General features: G+C 41.5%; 1 protein-coding gene and 1 pseudogene across 4 annotated transcripts in view; one reads left to right on the top strand and one right to left on the bottom strand.

The window, feature by feature from the left end:
* The window catches only part of SLC41A2 (solute carrier family 41 member 2), a 120,660-nt gene extending 104,021 nt beyond the window's left edge, over positions 1-16,639 (bottom strand). The window contains exon 1 of one of the 4 annotated variants that reach the window (XM_044229254.1): positions 16,568-16,639. The gene's annotated coding sequence lies outside the window, so the exon portion shown is untranslated. The other 3 variants (XM_044229256.1, XM_044229255.1, XM_044229253.1) reach the window with 3 other exon arrangements.
* Positions 16,640-17,664: 1,025 nt separating this feature from the next.
* LOC122890861 lies at positions 17,665-23,783 on the top strand (annotated as a pseudogene).
* Positions 23,784-24,714: the final 931 nt, after the last annotated feature.

Raw genomic sequence — 24,714 nt, 5'->3', positions numbered from 1 at the left:
ATGATCTAATTTATATGTACAATCTTGAAAAAGAGAGAGAGAAAGAAAGAAAGAAAGAAAGAAAAGACAAGAAAGAAAAAACCAAACAAACCCCAAACTCACACAAAAAAAGATCAGACTTGTGGTTACCAGAGATGGGAGCGGGGTGGGCAGCAGCTGGGGGAATTTGAGGAAAGAGGGCAAAGAGTACAGACTTCCTGTTATAAGATACACAAGTACTAGGGACATAATTGGCAACACGATGACTATTGTTACCACTGCTATAGGATATATAGAATTTGCTGAGAAAGTAAATCTTAGCAGTTTCCCCCACAAAGAGAAAAAGGGTTTTCCCCCCCTCATTTCTTTTTAGTCTACCTATACGGCATGTTAGATGTTAACTAAACTTACTGTGGTAATTATTTCACAATATTCATAAGTCAAACCTTTATGCTGTAAACCTGAAACTCACACAGTGATGTATGTCAATTACATCTCAATAAAACCGGAAAAAATTAAATATATATACAAAATCTAAATTTTTTTTAAAGATTTTATTCATTTATTTGACAAAGAGAGATCCCAAGTAGGCAGAGAGGGAGGCAGAGAGAGAGGAGGAGGCAGCACCCCGCTGAGCAGAGAGTCCAATGCAGGGCTCAATCCCAGGACCCCGGGATCATGACCCGAGCTGAAGGCAGAGGCTTAACCCATTGAGCCACCCAGGCGCCCCCAAAATCTAGAATATTTTAAATGATCTTTTTCTAAGAATAAGTGTACATTTTAACACCAAGAATGTAAAAGGAGAAGGGTGCCTGGCTGGCTGGGTTGGAAGAGCACGTGACTCTTGATCTTGAGGTTGTGAGTTCGAGCACCACATTTGAGGAAATTACTTAAAATGAATGAATAAATTAAAACTTAAAAAATAAAATAAAAGAATGCAGAAGGGGCAAAATCTCAGACTAAAAGACAGCCCTTTCAGTGAATACACTGAGATTTATAAAGAACTCACTCCATGATCCCCATCACAGTTTTGTCATGGGACAGCCCTGGTCTACAGAGACACATCAGGGACCGATTGATTTAAAAAAATAGAAATACCAGACACCCCTTATGAACTAAACTTCAGTTACAAAAATGAAAAACATTAATGTTCAAATTGCTTGTTTTTAAAAATTTGGAAAATCCAGAGTATTATATGTGTGTTGATTTACTAAACCATTATCTCAGAGAAAATCTGCTCCTTGTGCTGGAGGAAGCATCCTGTTGCATTGCAAAGGTTAAATGATACACTCAAAAAATCTGGCAGAGGGGCGCCTGGGTGGCTCAGTGGGTTAAGCCGCTGCCTTCGGCTCAGGTCATGATCTCAGGGTCCTGGGATCGAGTCCCGCATCGGGCTCTCTGCTCAGCAGGGAGCCTGCTTCCCTCTCTCTCTCTGCCTGCCTCTCCATCTACTTGTGATTTCTCTCTGTCAAATAAATAAATAAAATCTTTTAAAAAAAAAAATCTGGCAGAGCTGTGAGGCAGACCTGTCATGCCTCCTTACTAAGAAAGGCATTAAATGAGAGCTTAATACTTTGTTATCTTCCCATAACAAAAATGTTTTGAGTTCCTGTTACTGGTATTATAACATTTAATCAAAAATCTCAAAACCTGTCCATCAGGTGGGTATTTTCTATTTGTACAAATATATTTACATAAACTGTATATATTTGTATAAATTATGTGCACTCTGCTCCTTTCATTTTCTCTTTGAGTATATCTCTTCTGTGTTTTGTTATTCAAAAGCGGGTTGTAACCAAACAGGATGTATTAGGTGGTCAGTTAAATTAGCTTTCAGGAAGGTTATGGCAAACAAAACCAGAGCTCAGCTGATAAACTGTTTCCTTGTTTCACAAAAAATATTTGTTCAGGGGCCACCTGGGTGGCTCATGACCTGCCTTCCGCTCAGGTCATGATCCCAGAGTCCTGGGATCGAGTCCCACATCGGGCTCCCAGCTCCATGGGGGATCTGCTCTGACCTCCTCCCCTCTCATTCTCTCTCTCTCTCTCTCTCTCAAATAAATGAATAAAATCTTTTAAAAAATTTGTTCATTCTTTTGAATAATACTCAATTAAGTACTTAACTGTCTAATCGTAGAATCGGTTCATAAGGAGGGATTATGTCAAATTATTTAAGTTGCTTTGTGCAGGACCCAAACAGCTGGGTGACTTTATGGCTCTTCGGTTTTCTTTAACTATTTTCACTTTAAGCTCTAAATCTGTGTAAACTTAAATGTTCACCAACCTCTATCAATGATTAACTCCTTCCATTTAAGCAAAAATGATGTTTAATAGCATTTTAAGTATCAGTTGCATTACCTGAACCTCAGCTTCTCCATTTCTTATCTACAATTCCCTTTTCCCAAAGAATCTACCATCAAATCAGCACATATCCCACACAGATCCTAAACCTATCCCTCTGGCTGTCCTGTGTTCACCTCGACACCACTCTCTGTCACTCTGCTGTGACCTCATGCCAAACCTGCCTCCCTTCGGTGCTCATCAGAACCCAGAGGACCCCCTAATCCCACTTAGGGAGATCAGAGACCTTGACAGCTCAACTACTGAGTTCATACTGAAAAACTCCCTTCTCCATTCAAGCTAGCCCTATATCTATTACTAAAATCATTTCCCATTTTTAGCCCTTTGATTTCATCATTTTCATCCACGGAAATGGATTATTTCCTACATTGCTTATTTGGGGTTCCTAATGTTTCACACAGACTGAGTGCCTTCTACTAGAATACCTAAACCTGGTAAATTATTCTCTCTTCTTTGCTTCCTATATTCAATACATTTCCTTTATGTCAACTTTTCCACTTCTCTACTTTCTACCCAAATGTTCCTAACACCCAGGAACTTTCATCTCATTCAAAAGGCAATGACAAAAGTATCCAACCTCAAAGAAATCTACCCAAATTAATGTAAGACTAAGGGTACAGAGAGGAAAGAGTAGTCAAATTAAATGTCAAAAGTATAGTTAGCAATTTTCCTATCACTTAACAGTTTAAAAAAGATAAACATTTTTAAAAATGAAAGGTATCCATTTGGTTGTCTTATGCCCATTCCCACATGACAGAAAGGACAGGTTGCATTTCCTGTGGTATTTTAATAGACCACCTGGCCCTCAACAGAAATCGGTATGGTGATGTAAAAGAAATCTCAAGAATTCCAAATGCACTATTGCTGCTTGGCAGAGGTATATAATTCATTGTATCCAGTTAAGAACAGATACCTAGAAAAAAAGTATACAAATGTCTTCTGCTCATGTCCTGAAGCTAAACAAGGATTAGGAACTGCCCATGGTTAACAATTCTAAGGAATGCAGGTGAACCCATTCAGTAACTATCCCACAGACTTTATTAAGTGTACGGCTCAAACTGGTCCAAACAACAGCTGAGTAATAGTAATTTATGTATCTTAAAAATTTTTATCATTGTTCAGCTCCTTTAAAAGTGCTCAGAAGGGCCGCCTGGGTGGCTCAGTGGGTTAAAGCCTCTGCCTTCAGCTCAGGTCATGATCTCAGGGTCTTGGGATGGAGCCCTGTATCGGGTTCTCTGCTCAGCAGGGAGCCTGCTTCCCCCTCTCTCTCTGCTTGCCTCTCTGCCTACTTGTGATCTCTCACTCTCTGTGTATCAAATAAATAAATAAAACTCTTAAAAATAAAGAAAAATAAATAAAAGTGCTTAGAAACTTCAAGGTGTCTGGTGTTTCAGTTGGTTAAGCACCCAACTCTTGCTTTTGGCTCAGGTCATGATCTCAGGGTCCTGGGATCAAGCCCCATGTCCGGCTCTGTGCTGGGAGCCATGTAGGCTTAGGATTCTCTCTCCTTCTCCCTCTGCCCTTCCCCCCACACCCATGCACACACAGTCTTTCACTCTCTCTAAAATAAATAAATAAATTTTTATACTTATAAACTGAAATTTAAGACACTACTTCACAAATACTGCCCAGCCTGGTTAAAAGGCTCACCTCTAAAGTACCATGAAAGTATCTCCTGCTTCCTCCCCTCCTTTTTTGGCTAAAATACTTAACTAGCTTCTTTTAAAAATCTTGAGTTCGGGGCGCCTGGGTGGCTCAGTGGGTTAAAGCCTCTGCCTTCAGCTCAGGTCATGATCTCAGGGTCCTGGGATCGAGCCCCATGTCGGGCTCTCTGCTCAGCAGGGCACCTTCCTCCTCCTCTCTCTCTCTGCCTGCCTCTCTGCCTACTTGTGATCTCTGTCTGTCAAATAAATAAATAAAATATTAAAAAAAAAATCTTGAGTTCTTTGATTTAAACTGAATGTAAGCACTCACAGAAGTTTCATTTAGGTAGGAGGGAGAGATACCAAACTTTCTTGGCAAGTTAGGAAAAACTGGGAGAAACAAAAGGACAATTAACTGCCATTTTAGCAGCACTGAATTGCCGTAAAATTGGTGGTCCTGATAATTCCCTAACAAACACAAAAGCTTGAGCAGCCATGGACATGATTCAGCTACTGATATCCAAAAACTAGCTAAATGCATAAAATACTCACTTCCAAGACTGTCCACTGAGAGAAAAGGGTAATGCCATAAAATTTATTAATTCTTTCTATATGCCTAGAAGACAACCAAACATTGGTAAAGAATTTGTTTTACACCCAGAGAAATAATCAATGGGTATAATAAATCTTCTGTATAATAAATCCTCCACACATCTCAAATAGTTTTTCAAAGAAAACCAGACTCAGAGCAACTGACTTTGTTTTCAGAATCACAACCTCAATGTCACTAGTTAGTTAATTTAATTATTTTTTGGAAGAATGATTTAGAAGGATATGCCAAAACAAGCTACTGAATCAACTAAAACACAGTCCACAGTTAAACCGTTTCTACTTACCGAGAAAATGTTGACAGAATAAATACGTGTGTGTCCAAAGAACTAAGGGTACTGCATAAACAAAGTACAATTTATCCTACCAAGTGCCATCGGTTAGATTGTATCTAGTCCCTATCAAACCCACCAACTAAAAAATGGGAGGGAGATTCAATCATTTAACTAGACATTCTGATTAAATTCACAGCATTTACAAATTCTTTTTATAACACAGGAAGCCAGCTATTACCCAGAAATATCCACTAGAGCTATGATTTGAAAAAACTTGAGGAATAGTTGGATAGTGAGGAGTTCAATCAGAGAACCCTGTTTTGAAGTTGAGAAACTGCTTTTCAATAATAAAACGAAGTATATTTCTCTTACTCTGTTAAACATTTCTTACATATATCTTATTTAAAAAAACTGCCACTTAATGACTCTCTCCTTTAACTGACGAGCAATCGACATTCATTAATTTCCTGAGAACTACTGCTGAGAACATCCCCTTCTCATCAGTCATTCATGTATAAAGTCATATGAGACTTTATTTAGAAGGCTACGCCAAAACAAGCTAATGAATAAAACTAAAACACAATTCGCAGATAGCCTTGCTACTGAAAACTGGTATGTTTACTTTTCTTTAATAAATATTGAGCCACTTTTTTTTTTCTTTTTTACTTCAGCAGTGAGGAAACTTACAGGTACATCAGAAATTCAAATCTATGATCAATTTATTCATCTTAATGTTAAACTCCTAGTTTTATTTTCTCTGGTCCCAGTTTCTTAATTCTTTTTTTTTTAAACCAACATTTCTTGTAAGTGTTGTTTTTTATAAACTGATTCAACGTTTCTGTGTAAAACAGTGTACATAAGAATAAAATGTAAATACATTTCCGATACAGTTTTCTCTGACTCTTCTGAATCTGAAATACTTAAATTGAGAAAGTAAGTTATAAGTTCATCAGCATTTCAAATGAGTAAAAATTATTATTCAGAATTCATACAAAAGTATACTTTCATACTTTTCCCTATAACACATGCTTATATTCTTAGAGAGAATTCAATTCTAAAAATGCAAACCCACTTCTGGACCAACATAAAATATACACTTAGCTCTCTGTATAGTTAAACTGAAAACTGAAAATGAAAGCTTCCAGAATTTTAAGGTGCAGAAGGGATGCCAAAGTGCCAAAGTTTAAAAGAAAAAGAAAATCCTATTTTTAAGCATAGAGAAAGGAAGAAAGGAAGCTAACATGCCAACATTTAAAAGAAAAAGAAAACTTGTTTTTAAGAAAAGTGAAAGGAAAACGCAGTTTTCCCCATGTAAAGTTGGCATTTTCCTTCTACATTTTAAGACCTGGAGTGTCCCTTAATTTTCATGGTATCTCATTTCAACTATGTACTTACTCAAAGCACATCTATCTGTCTACCTCCCCATACTCTCCCCTATCTCAGACGTGAAGCAACACACTCACATACCGATCACACTAAATTACATTACCTTCCAGAATTAGGAAACAGGTCAGCACCCTCCCTGCGGTGTTCCTCAGGTGGGAGCCTAACATCACCTTCCCTAGTAGGACACCCTCACAAGGGCACCCCCCAGGGAGATGAAGCTGATCTTCTACCTTCCCAAACTGCACTTTCCCTTAAGAGTCCTCCCAGAGTGCTGTGGAGTTCAAGTGCACCGAGTCAGTACAAGGGACTATGCGGATTAGGTAAATGGCAAGTACAGAGTGTTATGTTACTCAATTATCTTGGCAGCGAACTGAAACAATGGCCTCAGTATCTTTACTCCCTGCAATCAAGTCTCTCCTCTACCCTTTGGCCAGGGCTGTGCACCTTTTTTTCAAATATCAGTTTTTTTAAAAAATGGGAGGGGAAAAGCTCTAAGTTCAACTTCAAGTTCAAGCTAACTACCCTCCAAGCCACCTAAAAACCAACTGCGTTGTCGTGATGGTCTTTGCTCAAACATGTCCTGACTACCATTCCTTCTTTCCCAACTCATTTGAAATTGTGCTTCTGATATCCACTAGCACAGAGGTTGTGGTTTTTTTTAATTACTTTGCTTTTTCTCACAGAAGCAATAGGTCTTCAGTGAAAAAAGGAAAAAAACAAAACAAGGATACATAAAAGTTGTTTATTCGGGAAACCCATTATTCAGAGATAATCACTGATGACATATTAGTATATATAACTCTTTTTTTACAATACTTTTTCTCTATATATGTATAAAACAAAATAGGCTCATATTGTACATATTATTTATATCCCGTTTCTTGCATTTCATAAAACATCCCCCCAGACTACCTTATCAATAATATTCTACAAAGTTACTTTTGATGGTTATTGCAATTTCCTCCTTCTAAAAATCCTAGGAGCTCCAAAATTGCCACTTTCTTTGCTACCTCTCCCTCTCCACTCATTTCCCAGTATGAGCATCGCAACTAAAAGGCCTTCATTTAATGAACACATCCTAAACACTGCCAGATACCTGACATTCTGTATTCATTTTTCCATTTTTTATAGCCATTTCATTTATATTTGTTAGATAATTGTGAATAAGTTACTGCATCTGTCCCATGACACTCCAAAGCAAGGCCAGATAACCACCGAGTCTATGGTGTGTCTCCCCCACAATCCACCATATATATTTCAAAATGATAATAACTCCAAACACATTAAGAGTCACAAAAAGGTCTGATTTTTCCCAGAAAAGCTACCTCATTTTTTCTTTAAAAATTACAGAACATTAATGTTTTTCTCTCTTTTGGTGCTTCTTTGCTAATGCTGAAACGCATGCTTGGATTGCCTATATAGGATTCAGAAAGGGGTAGATTATGTCCTAAAGAGTAGTATGATTTAATTTTCTTTCCTAGTTTTTATTTAAATTTCAGTGAGTGCAATTACACTAATACAGTGCAGTATTAGTTTCAGGTAGAGAACTTAATGATTCAAGAGTAACATGATTTTAAATTCAGATTATAAAATCTATGCACAGACTCCCATACCTGAATATACAGATTTCAGCCAAGTATGCGATGTGGAATCACTGGCAAATGCTTTACACTGTATTTGAAACTGTACAAAGCTTCCTGAGCTATTTGCTACCCTTTCATTAAGTGAATTAATCAACAACAGGACTTGCATTGAGTGATTTTAGGGGGAAATTCCAAGTGACTTATACAGCAAATCTCCACACTTCAACTGAGAGAGATGATTTTCTTTCAAAATATCCAATGTTCAAGAAGTATCAACACACTAATGATAATGACAGTAGTTAGTTTGGGCTCCAAAGTCAAACTGCTTTGGCTTAAATTCTGACTTTCATTAGCTGTGGGAACTATGCCTCTATACCTCAGTTTCCTCATGAAAAAAAACCTCCCTCATTGGGTTTTTCTGAAGATTAAGTGACTTAATACACGTACATATTAAGCCCTCAAAAATGTTAATTATCAGCATCATTAGTCATCATTCTTTCTATACTTTTATAAAACATTCAAAACCTAATTTTCCATCCCTTTTGCCCCTTATTAAGGAATATACAATGCCATATGATCACAAAAATATTATACATCGCTGTATTGAACCCCCGGCTTGTAATTTGCAGGTCCACTGTTCTGTTCCACTTGTCTTTAAAGAAATCAACTGAGGTTTAATATTTACCTTTTATATAATTTATCACAGCCTTTTTTTTTTTAAGATTTATTTATTTATTTGAGAGAGAGACAGCCAGCAAGGTGGGGATGGGAAGAGGGAGAGAGAAACTTTTTTGCAGACTTCTGTTCAGCACAGAGCCCAAAGCAGGTTTTGGTCTCACAATCCTAAGATTATGACCTGAACTGAAACCAAGAGCTGGACACTTTACTGACTGCATCATCCAGGTGCCTCTATCCCATCCTACTTTTAATTTAATTAATTAAACTGCCAGCAAGCTATAAAGTGTTGTGTATATATACTGACCACTATGTACATACACTACACAGTACTTACATATCCCAGACAGACAGGTCTTTAGAAAACCAGTGTTTTAAAAGAAAAAAAAAGAAAATAAAAGCTGGAATAGGAAGTAGCTGTAATACCATTGTTAGGTTTACATGTCATCTCTGATGTATTTTTTCATTTTCATCTACCATTTTAAAAAGAGATCTTAATCCAGCAAACTGGATTCAAGTTATTTAACACAGCTGATTGCTCAAGAATGAAAATCACTCCTTCTTAAAGTTCATTCTGAATTCACAGGTGAACTCTGCATTTTCTTTAATTACTCAACTAATAAATGAGCAAGTATTTACTGAACACCCAGAAATGTAGCTGTATCATAAAGTGCCTTTTTTTTAATAAGTGCCTCATAAAACTGCAGAAGGACGAGACCTCTTCTTTTTTTAGTACCTGCCCACCCCTCAATGCCCTTACTTTGCTAAAAACATTATTGCCTTTATCTACATGAAGGTCATCCTTTACTAGTTTATGAGGTTTTGATACAAAATTCTACAAATTTCTCAGTCAGTATTAGTCAAAATGTGGGTGTTCACTAAAAATATGTTGAAAGAAGGAATGAACAAAACAAATGGTGAGCAGAACGTTCAAGGACAACTTAGATGTAGAGAGATGGGTTAGAAAAAGGCAGGGGTGGTAGGGGGAGGACAAGGTGACCGGTTAGCAGCGAGAAGAGTACTGGAGAAATAAGTCGACAGGTCTGTATGGAACATTCCCGGCACCGTGCAGCAAAATGGTAGACTGGGTAAAATCTGGAATTCCTGATCTGGAATCCCCTAGGGGACTTAGGACTTCATTTTCTAAATTAGGCCCATAGTTTTTAAACACTTAGTTTTAATGCAGAGCAATTATTTGTTTAAATTAAACCCTATATGAAATCCCTACATATAAAATTGAACAAACGAAGCGGTATAGGGTTTCGCAACTTGGTTCCCACCCACTTGGTCTTCAGCTACCCAACTTGAGAAGAACCAGGAGACCCCTCCTGGGGGCAAAACTCAAAAACTACTGGGTTAGAGAAAAGTCTGGAAGGACAGATACCCAAGTGCTCAGAGTAGTTACTTCTAAAGAACTAGGTTGGCCTATGTTGGGGGTGGGGTGTATCGTAAGGAAGGACTTGAAATACCCTTTTCCCTTTTTAAATCTTGCATATGTTTGTATTATTTGAATTTCTCCTCACATTGAGCACTTTTTATTTTTTAATTTAAGAAGTAATAAATAAGAGACCATTGCTCTGAAATAGCACTTTTAATGGTTAAACTTCAAGGGCATTGCCACATTTTAATGAATCATTTCCCTATAGTGGAACATTTTCTTAGCTAAATTACACTGTAATGAAAATGAACATCTTTGTGCATAATAATTTCCCATATTTAGAATTATTTCCTTAGCATAAATTTATACAGTTGGCAGTTTCAATTGAGGTTCTACAATGCAGTTTAAAATAGGACTCTGTAGAACATAAAAATATAAAATGCAGTAAGTATCTTTAAAAAGCCATTCCATATTAGCAAAATTAGATTCCAGAACTCATGTTTAAGCTACATAAAATCTAATTTACAAAACTAATTAGCCAAGTTTCCACATCTCAAAAGTACATTAAAGAGAAATCTGAATCAGAACTTGAAATCTCTCTACCTTTCATGAATTTTTCATAACTTCTCTTGCCACTTATCGAAAACATACACTTAAAGAATTTTTCCTTCACAGTTGGGTTTCACAATCTAATTCTGTGAAGTCATAGTACTGTGACAGTATAATCATTCTCTGGCAACAAACTGACATCATTAGATTCTTATTTGTTAGTTCTTTGGGGTATATGGATGTTCTATTTTTACTTCTTTTAAGACCAAAATTTATTTTCTATTGCCTCTCCATTAAGCTCATAAGATTGATACATTTTAATCTAATTTATTCTCTTTCCTCCTAGCCATCTTTATAAAACTGTCTTTTGGTGAGTGCTCAGAAAAATGCCGATCCAAACAAAATACAAACAACCTCTCGTCAATAATCTGTCACTGCTCTGCACTCCCTGGGAAGAAAAACTCCCAGATCAGAGAGTCTGTTGTTCTTTTTCATCTCTCTGCTCCTGTTTTAATATAAGAGTGCTTTTTGTTAAATTACCTTTTAAGTAAATCAGTATGGTTCTATTGCTAACATGATTCCAACGGAGAAAAGAAGAATTTCCAATGAAACTTTTTCCTTTTTCCAAAAGCAAGTGTTATTACAAATGTCAAGGTCATTTCTACTACTATGTAACAGTTTTAAAATTAAGACTCTCTAGACTCTATCAACAAAGATTTGCTTAGTCCCTACTGGGTACCAAGCATTAAGCTAAATACCAGCGGTTCAACAGGAGTAAAACATAAGCAAGATCAACTCTTACAGACCTTTCCATCAGTGCAAAGGCACTTAGGCAGACTATAAATCTTTATGAAATGGGAGGTTCCAGTACCAAAAGTAGTGGAAGGATTCTTTAGAAAAAATAGATTAGAACTTTAGTATACCTGCAACATGGAGCCAAAGAATTTGTATTTTATATTCAAATAGAGAAAGCCTGGGCACTCAAAGGGATCTTCAGAAAATATTCATCTATTTAGGCCCTTCTTGAAACTTTCAGTGGCTTCTCACTTCCTCTAAGATAAATGCCAATTCTTTAATAAGCCTAACTAAATCCTGCTTTATTATCATCCCTACCCACCCAAGACCTCTGGCTGTCATCACACAGGGCTTTTTCTCTGTTTCCCCTGTTGCAGATTTTCAAAGTTTATGTATCATAATCTAGTAACTATGTGTGACACGTGCTTCTATGTGATTTCTTTTTTAAAATGCAGGTCACGGGGTGCCTGGGTGGCTCAGTGGGTTAATTAAGCCTCTGCCTTCAGCTCAGGTCATGATCTCAGGGTCCTGGGATCAAGCCCTGCATCAGGCTCTCTGCTCGGCAGGGAGCCTGCTTCTTCCTCTCTCTCTCTGCCTACTTGTGATCTCTGTCTGTCAAATAAATAAATAAAACCTTTAAAAAATAAAAATAAAAATAAAATAAAATGCAGGTCACAACACACTCCACTGAACTGACAATCCACTCGTGAGTGCCTAGGTGTCTGCAGTTTGAAAAATACGTTAGTATACCACCCTCTCTCTTAATGACCTTTGCATTATGTTCTTTTTTCCTGAAAACTCTTGCTTTTACGTGGCTACCTCCTATTCTACTTTGTGACCTTAGGGGGTTTTTGTGTGTGTGTGTGTGTGTTTAAGATTTTATTTATTTGTCAGAGAGGGGGAGGGAGTACAAGCAGGGGGAGCAGCAGGTGGAGAGCCTCCTTGCTTGCTCCGCTGAGCAAGGAGCCTGATCCAGGACTCGATCCCAGAACTCTGGGAACCAGACCTGAGACAAAGGCAGAAGCTTAACTGACTGAGCCACAGGTGTCCCTGTGACCTTAGCTCTTAACCATCACTTCCCCAACCCTCCTAGATAAGGTCTCCCTTCTCTGCTGTCCCAAAGGACCCCAAACTTTCTAACACTTATTATACTTTACTGTAACTGTTCTGCACTAGTTGTCTTTGCGGGCTGCAAACTCCATGAAAGTAAGGACTCATTCGTCTTCACTGCCGAACCCCAATGGCCTAGACTAGTGCCTATTACATATTCAACAGTCCGTAAATATTCGAGGAGTAAAAAAGTGAGGATATAGACTTAATAATCTATGTATTTAACCACACAATGAAAAGATCAGCCACTTAAAAACTGTTCAGAGGTTTAACTACTTCCAAGGAAAATAAATTCTCAGTTCCTATTTTGTGAAGTATTAAGTTCCTAGGCTAGCCTACAAAACACACACAACACAGTTAACTGGTAAGAGGACCTCCGTATTTCCCTCTCTACAAAGACAACAGGACTTTCACTCCCCTAAGTAGAAGAACACGGGATTAAAGGGGAGCTTTTCTTTCTCTTTACCCCATCAGCAATTCCTGGCGAAAGTGACTGACCTAAGCGCTAAGACTGAGATCAAGGTCAATATTCCAGACAGGCCCCTCCCCCGAACTCTCACTGGCTCTCTCCCACTTGGATGCCTTCAAGGAAAGTTTTCCTTTCCATTCCAACTCCTAGCAGGGCAACTTCCTGATCAAGAACTTTCCCTCCCTGCAGGGGAGACCTGACCCTCAGCTTTTTAAGTGCTGCAGTTTCCTCTGGGTAGGTAAATTAAGAAGGAAAAGATTAAGCACTGATCTAAACTAAATTCTCCAATTCAGCTTTACCAGAAATAACAATGAAACTGTATTTTAACAGCATTTTAATCTTCATCTGGTTTCTTGACCCTGATCTCAACTTGACCAGAACGTGGAGACGGGGGAGTATAATTAACATACTGAAAAGCTTACACATGAACAGTATTCATTGCAGTCTGACTTCTGGGTCCTAGGAGAAGAGTACCATGGAGAAGCAAAGTGGGGGAAAGGGGAAGAGGAGTGAAATAAATAAAGAAGGTTCTTCTACCTATTCCTATTTAGAATTTCCCTTGGGCAAAAAACGTCTATATAGGTTGAATCTATTGTAATATCTCACAACCTTTCCTTCCAAATTCTCATTCTTGTTTTTCTTTTCTCTTCTTCCAGAGCCTTTATGCTATCCAAAGATCTCCATTTTCAACACCCACACTTTTAGAAATACTGCAAATTTTGTCAAACCTCCGAAATGTAATAGGATCCCCTACTACTTACCTCTCCTATCTTTACTCAGGTCAAAATTCCCATTTCCTCAGTGTAGCTGATCAGCGGGAAAGCAATCTGATTAAATCCATTCACATTACAATAGAATAACTGACAGACAGTCCTCGCTAGCCCTTGATCCCTACTGGAGATACATGTTTTATTTTCATATATATTTTAAAACACACACACACACATACATTATTCTTAAGCTATAGAAATGTAATTATAGTAATCTCAGAGAAAAGATGTGAGGTGCCTAGATGCTCACAATAAAGGAGGAAGGTCTGCTCTGACCAGCATTTCCCAGGGATCCTGTCCCCCAAAATTTTCCCATTTTACAGTGCCCTTGACATTCAGTCCTCAGTAAGTCATAAAAACTCCAGGGTGTGAAGAAGGCCAGTTGGAAAACATCTGTAGCTCTGGGAGACTTTTATATCCATTGGGTGAGTTAGGAACAATCACTATTAATTAGGTTGAACAGGTTATCTCTAATATTCTAATAATCATTCCATTAGCTAAAAGAAAAACATACACTCAGGTTACATACTGAAATTATTCATTCTACTAAGAAAGTCAGTGAGGCATAAAAGGGTTAAATAACATTTCCACTGTTTTATAATTTAGTAGTTGACAAGCAGGATTGGACTGACCTTCATACTTTTAATCAGTTGCTTATCCGTAATTCCACTTGGAAATCTTTAGTTTTATTTTCTATAACACTTCTGAAATTTGGAAGTAAAATTTTTTTGAACAGTTACATTAGAACAATAGGAAAATGAGCTTGAACTCCTGAGAGGCAGATGCCATGTCTTTTTCAGTGGTTTTTGCTATAAAAGAGTGAAGGCTAACAATGAATTTGTGTGTACTCAGAAATCAACCACAAAAGCAGCCTAGCTGCATTCATTCAGCTCTAAGTGGCTCTTAACTTCAGTGCCACCAAAAATATTTATTTGCCACCCCTAGATGGGTCTACCTGTGTAAAAGACGACAAAAACTTAGGAAAACAAGATCTTCCACTTTGCCTGAGAAGTTAAGCAAATGAAATTTTAACTGAATAATTGGTGTTTGCCATTTTTTAGTATTTTGTTTAGCCAGCCAGCAAAATAAATTATTTGTAATTCAAGTGATAACTGGGACTGTTTTCAAACCAAGCAATGAATATATGAAAACACCAGCTGTGTGTGGTCTCTCTTGAATCTGGTCATAGCATACCTTTTGTGGCTTTTCTCAAGAGAATAGAAAGGGAAACAGGAGGAAAAATGATCAAGAATTGACAGGTAAGGTATTCTGGAAAACATCAATGGCCCTTACTCCACTTTCCCCAAGTAGAAGCATTATGTTGCCTGCTATCAGGTTGGTTGGCTTTTTTTTTTTTTTTTGGTCAGTATTAGCCCCCAAACCTAATTTTTTTCCATAAATGAATAACATAATACAACAATTTTTTAAAAAAATACCCAACATGAAAGGAAGAAAGAAAACAGATAATCACATCAAAATATGTGCAAAGGATTTGAATAGACATTTCTCCAAAGAAGCTATACGAAGAGCAAGTAAGCATGTGAGAAGACCCTCAATTCGATTAGCTCCGAGGTAAATGCAAATCAGTATCACTTCACACCCACTAGAATGGCTGTAACAAGAACTAGCCAACAGATAATCACAAGGGTCGGTGAATACCAGGAGAAACTGGAACCTTCATACAGCGTTTGGCCGGAATGTAAAAGGATACCCCCTACTATACAAAAGTTTGGCAGTTTTACAGAAAGTTAAACACGCAGACACCCAAGAGAAATGAAAGCATATGCTCACATAAAAACCTGCACACAAATGTTTATGGAAGCGGTGTTATTCACAAGAGCCCAAACGTGGAAACATCCGGAATGTCCATGAATGGTACATCGATGCAATGGAATATTATCCAGCCATAAAAAAAGAATAAAGTTCTGATACACCCTACAACATGAACGAACGTTGGAAACATTTTGCTATGTCAAAGAAGCCAGACACCAAAAGCCACATATTGTAGGATTCCTTTTATATGAAATTTCCAGACTAGGAACATTCATAGAGAAAGAAAGTAGATTAGCAAATGCCAGAGGGTGGGGTAAAGGAGAAATGAGAAATGACTGCTAATGGGTACAGGGTTTCACTCTGAGGTGATGAAAATGTTCAGGATAGTGATGACAGTTGCAAAACTTTGTGACTAGAGTCAAAGCCACAGTTTAAAAAGATGAATTTTATGGTATGGGCAGTGTATCTCAATTAAAAAACAAGTGTTCATTTACAGAAAGATGGCATATATGTGTAACAGATTCGTAAAGGTAATATACATAATTGTATACAAAAACGTAATCGCCTAATGCAGATGAATGTTTGGGTTTTTTTTTTTTTAATTAAAATTTCTTTTCAGCGTTCCAGAATTCATTATTGGGTTTTTGTTTTTTTTTTTAACTGAGATACATTTCACTTACATAAAAGAATGAGAGCAGGCGGTGAGACGGAGCCACTGCCGAGCCCCGAAGCGGTGGAGCTGGGGTGTGCCCGAGCCCGCGGGGCGGCGTCTCCAACCGAGCTCACCTTCCACCTGTCCCGCAGCCACCCTCCCCCGCCCCCGCTGCCGGGCCCAGCGTCCCGGGCCACCCGTCCACCCGCAGCTGCCCGGCTCCCCCGTCCGCGCCCAGGGCCAGCCCGCCGTCCCGCCCGAGGTGGGGCAGGCGCGGGGGCCCCGGGGGAGGGGGCCCGGCGGCTCCCGAGGGGCGCGCAGCCGCCCCGCACAGCCCGGGCCATCCCGCGCCCCGGCCGCAGGGTGCCAGCCCGAGCCCACCCCACCTCCCTCCAGTACCTGGGGTGCGCCCGAACCCCGCGCCGCGGCCACAGCCCAGACTTCCCCTCCATTATCACCTGCCCCGGAGCGCGGCCGCGCCGGCCGGTGTGAGCAGAGGGGACCCCGCCTCCTCAGACGCGACCTCGGCACCCGGGGCGGGGGATGGAAGGAGCATTCACCTAGTGCCCCCGCGGCGGCGCGGCGGCTGCCCCCGGCCGCGGCTCCTTCCTGCTGGCGCGCCTCCTCGCGCCCTCGCGGCCCCGCGCTGACAGCCCGGGAGCCGGCGCCCGCGGCCCGCTCGCTCCCCGCCCCCGCGCGGCCGCCCCGCGCACGCGCAGCCCCGCCGCCGCCCGAGGGGAAGAGAGCGCCTGGTGATGTGGCCGCGGGGGCGGCGACCGGGAGCGCGAGCACCGCCCCTCCCCGACCCCCGGCCGCACCCTGAAAGCCGCCGCCCGGGGGGCGGGTTGGAGGACAGGACGGGGGAGTCTTTAGGGAACCGTACCCCTGAGAGAGGGACTGTGGCCTTTCGGCAGCGCCCTGTCATCCCCGCAGACCCACGCCCATCCACATCACCAGCTGCTCCTGGGTCCGAACCCCCAAATCTATGACTCATGATTTCTGTGCTCAGACCAGGGGCCTCCTGGTGGCTGCGTTCGGGTTTCCTTCTCGCAGACTGGAATGAAAACCAAAGCGTCTGTCACTGCGCTGGCCTTTGCGCAGAGCCTCGCTGAAGGCGCCGTGCCTCGCCGAGGACGGAGAGACGAGGGGGTGCACCAGTAGGGGATGGGATTGAGGGCCGCTCCCAGCACCTTCCCAGGGGAGCCAGGTGTAGACGCCAAGTGCACGGGCGCAGTGGAGGTGACTGGGATGCCAATACTTTTCCAAGCTCGCCACAGTCCAGGTGAAAGTGACCAAAGTTTGCACCGTAAACCGCCCCCCCCCCATCCCAGACCTCTTACCTAACTATTGAGCCCCTTAGGTATGACTCAGGTAATGGCCTATGCCGGCGGGATACTCCAGGGACTGTCCTCAGGCACTTATTCCCAAAGGCTTTCATTTTTAAAAATTACACAGCTAGTGGCCCTGGTTTCCTCAGAGCAGAGCTCCCACTGTCCAGCAGTGACTTAGTATCCGCTTCTCAGATGCTAAGGGACACCAGAGCGTACATTTATCCAGTTTTTTTCTTTTTTGTTTTTGTGCTTAGCAATCAGCTTGAGTTTTGACCTTAACCATCTGGGTGACGTGTGTTCATGGACCATCTTGACCATCTGCAGTAATGCCTTTTACAATGGAGAAAGCGGCTGTTCTTCAGAATCTAAACACCGTTAGGAATGAAAGGATGATTGCAAAGAATACGGAAAAACAGGGTTCTGACTGTATTTCGAAGTGGGTTTTGTTCTCTGAACCATATTATCACTTGCAGGTAAATAGCTGTTCTTAGAAGTTTGCCTGTAGTAAAACTCCAACCAGGTTAAGTGTACCTCCCTGGAAGTGTGCCGTCTTTGGAGACTTCTGCGTTAAGTTTTAATCAGAGAAACGGCCCTCTCCCAGTTTTGAAAATCTACCACCATTTTTTTTTTTTCTCACTGATTCTGAGCGGGTGGTTTCAGCTGCCCTAAATTTCATTAGGTGGGAAGACTTCTCCTTACAGGGTGCTGTCATACTGTGTCATTCTGTGTACCACAATATAGTGAGTATTTTTTAGATATTTTAATCTCTAAGTTGGAATCCAAATCCAAACTAAATTTCAACTCTGGAAATAGCTCAGGGTAGAATTGGGTCAAAAGACACCCCTTTCTGAAAAATGAGATCCTAATGTGTGCGGGCAACAATGCTCACATCACTACTTCCTCTTCTGCCTGACAGCTGGCAAGTTAAATTGTGAAGCAAGTGGCTTAGAATTGAAGATCTGTATTAATCACTGCTGCAATGATTGCTAGAAGAAAACCTGGGAGTTAGAGTGTGTAACAATGGGACTTGTCTGTTCGCTCTAGGGGTAAAAAAGATCTCTTTGAGGAAGTGACATTTAATCCGAGCCTTGAAGAATAAGGAAGAGTAGGTCTGACAACAAAAGAAAGGGGTGGGGAGTGTACTTGTTGCTGTGGAAACCGCAGGTTTGAAGGCTCTTGGGTAGGAAGGGACTCCACCTGTGGCTAGAATGAGGCGGCTAGTGTTGAAGGAGATGTGGGTACATGGCTTGAGGGCCATGGTGAAAATTTTGGACCTAATCCTAAAGACAAAAGGAAGCCACTGAGGAGTTGGAGAGACTCCATCTGCGCTCGATCCAATTCTTGTTTGCAAATGACATTTCTGGCTGCAGTGTGGGAACTGAGGAAGAAGGCAGCAGCAGAGGGTGTGTGAAAATCAGTCTGCAGGTATGGGAGAGTAGAAGGCGGTGGATCAAGGACATCAATCAGAATGAGATCTATAAGTGCCTAATCATTGACTGCACGTGAATGGTGGGGGAATGAAAAGTGCCCAAAAGGGTGCCTGGGTGGCTCAGTTGGTTAAGAGACAGCCTTCCGCTTAGGTCATGATCCTGGAGTCTCGGGATCGAGTCCTGCATCGGGCTGTTTGGCAGGGAGTCGCTTCTCCCTCGGACCCTCCCCCTTCTCATAAGCGCTCTCTCTCTCTCACGTGCTCTCTCACACACACTCTCTCTCTCAAATAAATAAAATCATTAAAAAAAGAAATAAAGAAAGAAAAGTGTCCCAAAATGACTCCCAGGTTTCTAGCGTGAGTTCATCCCATTCCCGGGGATGGGGAGTCTGGAGGGGAAGGTCTCAAGGGGACAAGTTTGAGTTGCTTTGAATATGTTGAGTTTGCTGTCTCTATGAGACATCCAAGTGAAGATGCTGAGTATATATTTACAAAATAAATCTGGAACACAAAGTAGAGATCTGGACGGAAGATGAAATCAAACCTAAATGTTTAGAGAGCAAGGAATATGACTTGCTTGTAAGAACTTAACATCTAAACTTTAGAAAAAATGAACAGAAGCGAAGGGTACCTAATACTATGTGTGAGACAATCCACAGACAATACTTTTATTTTATCCTTTACACCCTGTGTGGATGGTATTATAATCGCATTTTTCATATAAGGACACTAAGGGTTAAATCTTTGGTCCAATTTACTTGAATTCTCAATTAAATAAGACCAATTGAATAAGAATCTCTGTGGGTAATTCTGATGATCACTGAGGTTTAGAAACTGCTTGAAAGTGGTCACACAAACCATAGAAAACACCTATTTTAAACAAATATTAAAATAAGATAAAATAAAATAAAATAAGAAACCATGATTCCAAGAACATATAGCCGATGCAGCAAATGTTTGTGGATACATGTCCCTGTTTCTTTCACCTAAGCACGTCCCCCCCCCCATTATCAATGCCCTTCCTGGGAAACTCTGGAATGTTCATTTGTACATTCATGCAGTAAGAAGTTATGGTGAACCTACTACTGTGTCCCAAATAACAACAGTCATTCACTTAGTCACAAATATTTATTGAGCACTTACTAAACACCATGCTGTTTCATGCTCTGGGAATATAGCAGTGAACAAAATAAACAGATGCCTGCCCTACAGAGTTTACATTCAGGTGGGGAAAGACAAACAGACATGTATGTGTATATGAATACAGGTATCTGTATACAGGTATATATGTAGAAAGATGTATATATCCCACACGACAATAACTACAATGAATACAGATAAAACAGGAGAAAGAGTTGGAGAGTTCAGGGTATAGAGAGGAGGGGAGACAGTTTTATACAGGGCAATCCATAGAGGTCTTCTGGTTTGAGCAGAAAGGAGTGAGGGAGCAGCTATGCTATCTTGAGAAGGTACAGCAAGCACAAAGGTCCTGAGGCAGAAGTGTGTGTGAGCTGTTCAAGATACAGCAAGGAGTCCTGTGCGGCTGGAATGAGAAGTAGCTAGAGGCAGGTCATGAGGCTTGTAGGCCATTGCAGGTAAGATCTTTGGGTTTCATTGTGAGAGAGACAGGAATCACTGAAAGGGGCTGGGCAGAGAAATGGCCCACTCTGACAGTTTCAAAGGGATGACTATAGAGAGCTGAGTGAGGAGGCAAGGGTGGAAGCAGGATGACCAGTAAGGATGCTGTTCCAATAATCCAGTCAAGGGGGGGGAGTGGTAGCTGGGAGGCTCAGTCAATTAAGCATCTGCTTGTGGCTCCGGTCTTGACCCCCAGGGTCCTGAGTTTGAGTCTTACATTGGGCTCCTTGCTCAGTGGGGAGCCTGATTCTCCCTCTGCCTGCCACTCCCCCTGCTTGTGCTCTGTCTCTCACACACACAAATAAATAAATGAAATCTTAAAAAAAAAAAAAAATCCAGGTGAGAGAGATGGCAGCCTAGACCAGGGTGGTCAAAGAGGAAGTGGCAGGATGGTACAGCACTCTGGATCATTTGACAGGAGAGCTCACAGGCAAGATTTGCTAATGGATTGAGTGATGGGTAAGAGAAAAAAAAGAAAGAGAAAGGCAGTTAAGGATGTCTCCAAAGGTTTTGGCTCAAGCAGTTGGAAGACTGGAGTTGCCATTTTCCAAAATGGCGGATGATAAGAAAAGTCAAGAGCTGGTGTGAGAACCTCTGGGAGGGTCTACTCTTCTAAGCGCCTGGTCTGTGGGAACAAATTCAGTGCTCACAACTCTCTAAGGTACATCCTGTTGTTATGCCCATTTTATCGTCAGGGAATTGAGGTATTGCTCTATAGGGTACTTCAGATTCCACTGCTGTGAATGGTGATAATACTCCAGAGGTTACCACTGCATTGTCTCTCCGGGAAGGCAGACGACTATATATACAAGGACAACAAAATCTAGAGCTACAATGGAAAACTCTGAGGATACCGTAGCTGTACAAAGCAGAAGTATCTTCCAGGAGGCACCTGGGTGGCTCAGTGGGTTAAGCTTCTGCCTTTGGCTCAGGTCCTTGTCTCAGGGTCCTGGGATTGAGCCCCACATCGGGCTCTCTGTTCAGCGGGAAGCCTGCTTCCCCCATCCCCACCTGCCTCTGCCTACTTGTGCTCTCTCTCTCTGCCAAATAAATAAATAAAATCTTAAAAAAAAAAAAAAAAGAAGCACCTTCCAAAGTTTGGGGGTCAGGGAGATAGGCGGGGGTTGGGAAAGACTTGTAAGAGGAAGTGATTTTAAGATCCAGTCCAAAGGATCACTAGCCATGCCAATGAAAATTTTAGGAGCAGGGATAGGAAAAAGAGTAGTCCAGTAGAGGTTAGTCCTAAGCACTTTTACCAAAAAGGTGGGGAGGGGATTTTGAGGAATTTAAAGAAGTTCAGTATGATGTTTCTATTTCTTTTAGACTACCTTGTTCATTGGTCCCTATTGGGAGTTTCTCTCCACAAACAGGGTAATGTTTCAAGGGTTCCCTATCCCTGGTTTCTTTAAAACATACATACCCCTGAGGGAGCAGAGGTCCTGCTGTCCTTGACGATTCATCAGGTTCTTGTTGTTCCTCAACTGTGCCCACAGGTTCCTGCCTGTGGACTTTGAACTACCTGTTCTCATTAACAAGGACACTCCAGTCTTCCGTATACGTTCCTGGGTCCACATCCAGGGCTTAAGGCTCTCTCTGCTTCCATGACCCCCAGTGAAAAGCAGGATCACAGAACTTAAAACATAAGTTATAGACAGATAACTGTTTTCCTTATCTGTCCGTGTCCCTACTAGGTTGTCAGCAGGGTCTTTACAACTAGGCTGGCACAGTGTTGTCAGCCATGAATGGAATCGTGATTATATTCTTCTTGAAATGAATGAATGGATACATTTTGATTTACCCTCCTTTACTTTTAGTGGTGCTGCTACTGGCTTTTTGATGATCTGTTCTGGTTCCACTTGCAACAGAATTATTAATTTATTTTAAAATTCTAGTTACATATAGCATTGCTCTAGCTTCTTTTACTTAACCTTGTTTGGGGTTTTGCTGGTAGACAGGATTTGCGCAATACTGGGACACTGGTGGCTGAGCTCTTTTTTGGGGACATCTGCACATTGATTACTCTTCTAGGGATGAAGGTGTGGCCTTGCTGATACTGTCTGGTTTAAGAACCATGCAAAACTCAGTATTTGTAACCATTCTCTTGAATGGATGCTTGTATATCCTCCACCTCAAAACAAGAGTATAGAACAGTGCTCATAGCCTCGTTTCTAAGGACCATATCTTGAGAGTCAGGATGTCCAATCCAGAGACAATGGCCCTGGTGCGATGGAGCCCAACAGTGTCCTCGAGAGTAACTAGAATGAGGTTATTGACAGCCTTGGTGACATGAACCTTTCTAAGTCCCTTCTTTGTGGCATCTACACAAATGTTTTTGAGGAGCCTTCTGTCATCCAGAAACAAGCCAGTCTTCCTTATCAAGGGTTATTATGTGATTGCTCAAGCCCAGTCTAGGACTGGGAGAACAGTCACATTTGCCTATGGATTATGCAGCAGATTGAATTAGATCTAAAGACTATGTGAGACTTAGTCCTGACACCCACTAGACAGTAGACTCAGCAGATGCAAAGGGTATTCTTGACATTAGGACATTACAAGGGTGTCCCCTGACACACCTGCATTGGTGGGACCAACGTGCATGCTGAGGTCCAGAAGCTGGAGGTGGAAGGCCCCCATATCATCGTGGGGACCCCAGGTCATGTGCCTGATATGTTTAACTGGAAAAACCTGTCTCTCAAATACATCAAAATGTTTGTACTGAATGAAGCTGATGAAATGTTAAGCCATGGATTCAGGGACGTATTTGAAAAGCTCCACAACAATACCGGGGGGGGGGTGCTGTCAGCTGCAATGCCTTCCAGTGTGCTCGAGGTAACCAAGAAGTTCATGAGGGACCCCATTAGATTCTGGTCGAGAAGGAGGACTTGACCCTGGAGGGTGCCCACCCGTTCTGCATCCATGTGAGAGGAGTGGAAGCTGGACACACGCTGTGGCTTGTGTGACACCCTGACCTTCACACAGGCAGTCATAGTCAACACTGGAAGGTTGGTTGGCTCACTGAGAAGATGCATGCCTGAGACATCACTATGTCTGCCATGCATGGTGATGTGGAGCCTGAGGAATGAAATGTAATTATGAGGGAGTTTCACTCTGGCTCTAGTGGAGTGTTGGTTACCACTGACCTGCTGGCCTGGGGTGCTGATGTGTAGCAGGTGTCTGTAGTCAGCAGCGAGGACCTTCCCACCAACAGGGAAAACTATACCTGTAGAACTGGTAATTGGTCCCGGTGGATGATTTGGCTGTAAGGGTGTGGCTTTTAACAGGGTGACAGAAGAAGACAAAAGGACTCTTTGAAACACTGAGACCTTCCTCAACCCCTCCATAGAGAAGGTGCCCCTCAGTGTCGCTGACCTCATCTGAGTGGGGCTGCCCTGCTACCTAGCCGAAGCCAGGGTCCAGTCCTCGGGGTCCCGAAGAGAATCAGGAAGGGGGAGAGAAGGGAGCCAAAGGATGAGCATCTTGTCTGGTATTTTTTTCCTTTTCTTTTTCTTTGCCACATTTTGAGGCAAACAACAACAATAACAAACCTGTTCATAGCACCTTTATCATAGTATTCTAATAACGGGAAATAAGCAGAAATTCATCAACATGAGGATGGCAAAACTAATTTTGGGATTTCATATGATAGAACACTACCCCGCAAATAGAATGAAACAGATTATGCTCAACAAAGGGGGTGAATCTCACTAACGTTATGCTGAAAGAAAACTCCCTGACAAGAGAAACATACACACGATGAGCATTTGTTTTGCATTGCTGCTGGAACAAATTAGCACAAACACAGTGAGGTAAACAGAACTATGGTTATCTTACAGTTCTGTAGGTCAGAAGCCCAATATGAGCTGAACTAAGATTAAGGTGTCTGAGAGCTATGTTCCTTCTGGGGGCTTTATGGGAGAATGTTTTTCTAGCTTCTAGAACCCAACCACACCCTTTGGCTTGTGGCCCCCTTCCTCTGTCCCCGAAGATGGCAGCGTGGCATCTCTGACCCTCCTTCCATCCTTATGTCTCTCCGACTTTCTTCTTCTGCCTCCCTCTGCCACTCTAAGGACCTTTGTGAGTACCTTAGGCCCACCCAGATAATACAGGATAATGTCCCCATTTTAAAGTCAGCCAATTAACAACCTTAATTCCCTTTTGCCATATAACCTAAGTATTCTGAATAAAAAATTGAGGATAATGGAAGGCAGATTTCCAGTGGTGCACTGCTAAACTGCCTTGGGGTGGGGTGGGGTGAACAAACTTGATCCGTAGCATCTGCTGATTGCTATGGTATAAATACTCTGATGGC

Source organism: Neovison vison, chromosome 12 (assembly GCF_020171115.1).
Source record: "Neovison vison isolate M4711 chromosome 12, ASM_NN_V1, whole genome shotgun sequence".
NCBI lineage: Eukaryota > Metazoa > Chordata > Mammalia > Carnivora > Mustelidae > Neogale > Neogale vison.
The sequence above is the reverse complement of the archived record's forward strand: the minus strand, read 5'-3'. Positions and strand labels throughout refer to the sequence as shown.